The 7,500-nt window shown below is 38.6% G+C and overlaps 1 protein-coding gene across 9 annotated transcripts in view; it reads right to left on the reverse strand.

Annotated features, from left to right (window-relative positions):
- The window catches only part of LOC143028423 (DNA-binding protein RFX2-like), a 362,309-nt gene that overhangs the window by 353,361 nt on the left and 1,448 nt on the right, over window positions 1–7,500 (reverse strand). For all 9 annotated transcript variants that reach the window (XM_076190484.1, XM_076190478.1, XM_076190483.1 and 6 more), the window contains exon 1: window positions 7,350–7,500. This exon is cut by the window's right edge. The gene's annotated coding sequence lies outside the window, so the exon portion shown is untranslated. The remainder of the gene's footprint in view (window positions 1–7,349) is intronic.

Raw genomic sequence — 7,500 nt, forward strand, 5'->3', positions numbered from 1 at the left:
ATGAAAGATTATTGAGACTTTTTGGACACATGGAAAGAATGAGTAAAGACAGATTAGCAAAACATGTGGAAAGCATAGGGGGATAGAGTGAACTCAAAGGGATGACCAAGAATGAGATGGATGAATGTAGTGAAAGGGGCTTTGAACATGAGAGGAATGTCTGTTGAGCGGGAAGGTGAGAACAGGGGACAGGGGTGAATGGATTATGGTTGTATATGGGTGATACTTTGACACATCACTAAGTGATTTCTCCCCTTTTCTATTTTCCAGATAAGGGGACAAGGAGGAAGGGTCGCTATGTAAACGAAGTGGCCTTGCTGTGGATATTCTGGGTCTTGATTCTTGATGAACTGCCTCAGACCCAATTGTAGACAGGACACGGGGATGATTCTTCATCAACGAGCAGCTAAGATGAGAAGGAAAAAAAATGTATGTGGAATGGGTGGGAATGAGGTGCGTGCCTCGCTATCTTACTATGGGAAGAAGCCTTAGCATATAGATAGGCAGCACACACACATACACAATAGAATTGCCGACTCTGGAACAAAGGAGAGAAAGAGGCGACTTGTTGACTATCTACAGAATCATGAGAGGTATGAAAGTCCTTGACAGAAAAGACTTACAAGGGATAAGAGAAATACAAGGGGACATGGAAGGAAGCTCAAAAAGGACAGTTATAGAAGAGACCTGAAAAGGAACAGCTTTCCCCGCAGAGTGGTGGATGTATGGAACAAACTAGACATGATGGGATAGAGATGGGACACCATATATATATATATATATATATATATATATATATATATATATATATATATATATATATATATATATATTTATATATATATACAGGGTCTAACAGATAAATCCGCACAAACTTTGAAGAGCTTTTAAGCACTTAAAAAGTAACATATGGCAATTCTGATTGTTTCCAGATACTTCCATTTGTCTAATAATTTAGCCAGTTGTATACTAGCAACGGTGCAATAAACATTAAGCAATGGAACAAGCCAAACGTTCAGCCATATGCGAACTTCGTCGCGCGGGTCACACTCCTAGCGCCATAATAAGGATGCTAAAATACTCCAGACAAACTGTTTACGATGTTTGTAAACGTTTTGATGAGACCGGCGAAGACCAACGAGCTGCTCACAAGCCCAGAAGGGGCAGAATTCTAACACCTCACTTTTTAGCTGGTCTCAAGAGAAGTGTCAATGCAAATCCAGCCTTACCATTATCGACATTGGCAAAGAAGAGAGGTGTCAGCACAATGACAATTCATAGAGCATTAAAGAAATTGGGATTAACCTCATTCTCACAAGGAAAAAGACATCTTTTGACACGAAAAATGAAAGAAATCCGCTTGACCAGGTGCCAAAAGCTGTTGAACTGGATGAAGTTGAATGGCTCAGTCATCAAGTTTTTTTCCGACGAGAAGATTTTCACGGTTGATGCGACTTTCAATAAGCGGAATGATCGCTGGATAGCCTCCTCATCCTCAGAGGTTCAACACAAGACAACGACGAAGAAACCAGCAAGTGTCATGGTGCTCTGTGTGGTGTCAACTGAGGAGGACGTCTTCACTCACTTCTTCAACAAGGAGAAAGTCAATGCCGTTGTCTATTGCAAAGTTCTAGAAGAGAAAATAATACCCTGGATGAAAGATAAGGCTAGTGGCAACCAGTTTGTCTTCCAACAACACTCGGCTCCAGCCCACACAGCGAAGAGGACCACCAACCTTCTCGAAGGGTCAAATGTGCAGTTCTGGAACAAAGAGTTGTGGCCCTCAAATTCGCCAGACCTAAACCCTTTAGATTATTATTTTTGGGCGCAAATTGAGGCCAAGGCATGTGACAAGCCACACAGAAGTATAACAACCCTGAAGACAGACATCAAGAAGGCTGTGGGTTCATTATCAAAGTCTGAGATCATCAACGCTGTATCCAAGTTTCGTAAACGCGTTGAAAGCGTCATAACAGCTGAAGGTGGTTACATTGAATGAAATCATTGTTCTTATTGCCTTTTCTAAATATACTGAAAATTTCATAACTCTGTTTATTATAACCCGAGATATTAATCTTAAAACATGTGATAAGAAGTTGTACGGATTTATCTGTTAGACCCTGTATATATATATATTAGTGTGTATGTGCATGTATATATGTGTGTACATGATTGTGTACATGTGTGTGTGCATATGTGTTTGCATGTGTGTGGTTGTATTTACCTGTGTGTGTATGTGTGTTTGTGTGCATGTGTGTTGTTGTGTGCATATGTGTGTGGTTGTGTGCACATGTGTATGTATTTACCTAGTTGTATGTGTATGTGTGCACACATGTATGTATGTGGGTATGTGTGTGTTGTTGTGTATATGTGTATGGTTGTGTCCTTATGTGTATGTGTTTGCATGTGTATTTTTTGTGTTTGTATGTGTTTCTGTGTACATATTATTCTCTACAGTCTTGATTGAAGGTCTATTAGTAATGGAGTGACCTTACACATACACACACTATATATATATATATATATATATATATATATATATATATATATATATATATATATATATATATATAATATATATATATATATATATATATATATGTTGAGACATTCTGACAGACACTCCGCTTACGTCATATATATATATATATATATATATATATATATATATATATATATATATATATATATATATATGCAAGCAATCACATCACCATGATACAAAAATGCAAAATAACCACAGAAGAGAAACTTGTAGACAGTAAGTACTTTCATATATTACATCTTCAGACATTTAGTCTGAAGAGTAGCGAGTGGTGGGATGAGGAGGCAAAGAAGGGTGTAGAAGAGAAGAAGCAGGTTTTCATAGATTGGTTCCAAATTAGGACGAGGGAATCGTATGAGAGGTACAAAGAAAAGAAAAGAGAAGTAAAATACAAGGTAAAGGAGGCAAAGAGGAGAGCAGGTGTGAAATTGGGTAAGAGTATGACAGAAAATTTTGAAAGTAATAAAAAGATGTTTTGGAAAGAAATTAAGAGAGGAAGAGGAGGCAAATCAAATAGAGAAGTAAAGGTAAAAGGCACAGATGGAGAGATGATAATGGAGGAGAAAGCAGTGAGAGGAAGGTGGGCAGAGTATCTTAGAGAGTTGCTAAATGTGACGGAGGATAGGGAGGGAAAGGTAGTTGCAGTGGGAGGCGCCAAGAAAATGAGAGTGATGAGTGAGGAAAATGATGGGAAAATAAGGAAAGATGAAGTGAAAGCAGCAGTTAAGATGATGAGAGTAGGTAAGGCACCTGGGTTGGATGGATGACATGCAGAATGTCTAAAAAAAAAAAGGAGGTACAGTTTTGGTGGACTGGCTGGTGAGATTATTTAATGTTTATTCAAAAGAGGGTAGAGTGCCGGAGGACTGGAGGAGTACCTGTATAGCTCCACTTTTCAAGGGAAAGGTGGACAAGTGTGAGTGTAGTAGCTTCAGAGGGATCAGCATGTTAAGTGTAGTTGGGAAGGCTTATGGGAGGGTCTTGATTGAGAGGATCAGGAGAGGAATAGAGGGAGTAATTGGTAAGGAACAGTGTGGGTTTAGGACAGGTAGGGGTTGTGTAGATCAGATTTTTGTGGTAAGACAGATATGTGAATAGGAGGAAAGCTGTTAAGAGCAGTCAAGAGTTTTTACAAGAGTAGTAGAGCTTGTGTTAGAATTAGAAATGGAGAGTGAGTGGTTTGAGGTAAAGGTGGGACTTCGTCAGGGATGTGTTATGTCACCATGGCTCTTAAATTTATACGTGGATGGGGTGGTGCGAGAGGTGAATGCAAGGATAGTGGGTGAGGAATTGGAGATGGTTAAAGAAAATGGAGAAAAGTGGTAGATAAGCCAGTTCTTTGCTGATAACACTGCACTTGTAGCAGAATCAGAGGAGGGGTTGAGGAAGTTAGTGACAGTTTGGGAAGGTGTGTGAAAGAAGGAAGTTGAAGATAAATGTGGACAAAAGTGAAGTGATGAGATGTACAAGGGGAGAGAGTGGCAGCAGGCTAGAAGTATTAAGGGAGAGAGACTGGAGGAAGTGGATAGTTTTAAATACTTGGATACGAATGTGGCAGGAAAGGGAGTGGGGGGTGGAGGTAGAATGTAGATAGAGAGAAGTGATTAAATGCCTTGGAGGATTAAAAAGATTAATGAGAAATAGACATTTGGAACAGATGCTAAGAAGAGATTGTATGGGGCAGAAACATGGAACATGTGAGAGGAAGAGAGAAGGAGTTTGAATGTGTTTGAGATGAAATGCATGAGAAGTATGGTAGGGATTACTGGGCTAGATAGAGGGAGAAATGAGGAGAACAGAGGTGGAAAGGGAGTTAGGAGATAGGGTTGATGAAAGAGTATTAGGATGGTTTGAACACATGGAAAGAACGAGTGAAGAAAAATTAGTAAAAGAGGTGTGGAAGACAGAGGTGGAAGGAGGATGAGATGGATGGATGGGGTAAAAGGGGCATTGTGAAAGATGGGAATGTCTGTTTAGGAAGGATGGGAGAGGACACAAGATAGGGGTGAATGGAAAAGGTTGTGTATGGATGATGCTGTGATGCATGAGGGGGAGTGGGGGGAGGGAGTAGGTATCAGAAATCAATTGATGCAGCCCAAAGGGATTTCCTCCTGTCTTCTCTTCTGCATGAGGGGGGGGGGGGGGGGTTTTTGCCGAATTAAGGAAGCAGCCTAGATGTGGATGTGCTGTGTCTTGCGGCACTGCTTCTGACCCAGGGCAGTGGAAAAGATGCAGGGATGACCTGTCATCCAGGAGGTGCTAAGATAAGAGGGAGGAAAGAGGGTAGAGGGGAGTGGAGTATGTAGGGGATGGAATGGGTGGGAGTGGTTTCTATGTCTTTGTCTACCTCCCATGTAAGGGGGAAAAAACCCTTTGGTATATGTGTATATATATATATATATATATATATATATATATATATATATATATATATATATATATATATATATATACATATATATATATATATACACACATATATATATATATATACATATATATATATACATACATATATATATACCTATATATACATATATATATATACATATATATATATACATACATATATATATATATACACATAAGTACACACACATTTATATATATACATACATATGCATATATATATGCATGTATATATATATATATATATATATATGTATTATACACACACACACACACATATATATATACATATATATATATATATATATATATAGGTATATATATATATATATACATACATACACACATACATATATACACACACACACTGAATGGTCCCCAGTGTAGATATTAATCTTTTTTCATGAAAATTATATATATATATATATATATATATATATATATATATATATATATATATATATATATATATATATATACATACACACACACACACAAAGGTATGCTATGAAAAAACATACCTGCGAAATTAATCAGGAATAAATTCAGACTAAGACTCCTGTGTTTCCTACTCCAATTACACACACACACACACATATATATATATATGTATATGTATATATATATATATATATATGTATATGTATATGTATATATATATATGTATATATAATACTGATGGCCCACTTTCGGAGAAGAATAAGCTAAGATATAGAGATCTGTATATTTCGATCACTTACTGTGATTATTCTACAAATATGCTATGACATATCTTTGTTTTATATATATATATACATATATATATATTTGTGTGTGTGTGTATGTGCATGCATACATGTGTGTGAATGAAGTCAAGAAATACAGATCTCCATACAGATGTATCAAATGGCATAACCTAATTGAGCTAAAACCAAAGGCAATTTCAAACTTCATTTTCCTTTAATTAACTGTTATGAAGTACCCAAGTAACATGGTTAAATATGTACAAAAAAAACAAAAAACAAAAAACAAGGGGAATGTGTCAATGTGCATGTGTGTGCTTGATTTATATGTTGAACTCATGATCGACAGTTATTACCTTCCCAGATAAGAGCTCAGAGCTCATATATACTGGGAGTGTGTGTGTGTGTGATTCAACGTGGTCTTTGATCACGTGATGGACTTGTGATCAACAGCTACTACCTTCACAGAGGAGAGCTCAGATATGATTGACCTATGGGTAATGCTGTGACCTTACATGCACACACACACCCCAACTCCCCACCCACGAGAGTTGGAGTAACGACTCGCAGCGCAGCGATACTGAAATTATTTCAGCCCTGGGCGGGATTCAAACCCGGATCGCCGTAGTGGCGGCCGCGAACGCTACTAATGCGCCATCGTGCATGTGTATTTATTAATTTGTGCGTAAAGTATGGCTGGCGTGAAAGGTAATCAATTGCCTCAATTTTCGGGCGAGTGACCATAAATGGTACGTAAACACAAGAAAGGAAAGTATGCTACCCAGGGACGATTGCTTCCTGATGTCCACAATGTGCTACGACTACAAACAGCGACAAGATTTTCTACTGAAAACGCCTTTTCCAATACCTTCCCCTACTGGGGAAAATAATTTCCTCTAGCCAAATTCTCGTTTCATTTGTCTGAGTGACATTCCCGGTAGGTAAATCATTAATGGCGCCCATAACTACGCGTATGAGAATTTGACTTTAGCTGGAAAATAGGCAGCATAATTGACGTTGTGTACAGGTAAACAAGGCCAATACAGGAGAAATGCAAATTCCATTGAGCTGTGCGCGGCTAGCCCAGCTGACGAATACGACGTAGTTGCCTCATCGAGTCGTTTTTACTATTTATATAAAATAAACCCCCGATGCTTTCCCTCTCGTTAACACAACCTCAGCACCTATCTAAATCATTAAAATACGCGTTTTTTGTGATCCCAAGTAGACTGGATTGGTTTTAACAATAAAATTGAAAATACTAAATTGGCATCGGCGAGTACTCCCGCACCCGTCTCCATAGTAACGGCCCCAGGACTAAACGCTTCTCTCATTTCGGAATCTTTACTTGCTACCAAACGCAAGCACAACACCATCATTCCTACAATAGTAAGTATAACCTACGTTCCCTCCCCCGCATGACAGTGGTTATTCGCGCATAATCCTTGCCCTTCCTATTATCGATTTAAAAGAAGAAAACGTCAAATTCTGGTGTAAACATGGCCTTTTAGGCCAGCAGTTAACATTCTTGTCGCTTTTACAGCACTACTCCCGAAAGGAAACCATCGAAAAACTCCTGTCACAATGAAGGGACATCTGGAAAATGTCACGAATACGGAAGAGGTTGTTCCAAGGGCCCGATAGCCGTGCTATGGAAATTGGCAAAGACATACCTGGTTTGTTGTCAGGTCGCTCGGCGATCACTATGACTACGGCTTCAGTTGCTAAGGCCAGCGCACGCACCTATGGCGTAGGAATACTGGCCTTCAAACAATAATGAATCAATCATTTCGGCGATTTATATAATTAAGTAATGTACTTCCA

The sequence above is a fragment of the Oratosquilla oratoria genome, chromosome 9 (assembly GCF_046742065.1).
Source record: "Oratosquilla oratoria isolate Oo_2021 chromosome 9, ASM4674206v1, whole genome shotgun sequence".
Classification (NCBI taxonomy): Eukaryota; Metazoa; Arthropoda; class Malacostraca; order Stomatopoda; family Squillidae; genus Oratosquilla; species Oratosquilla oratoria.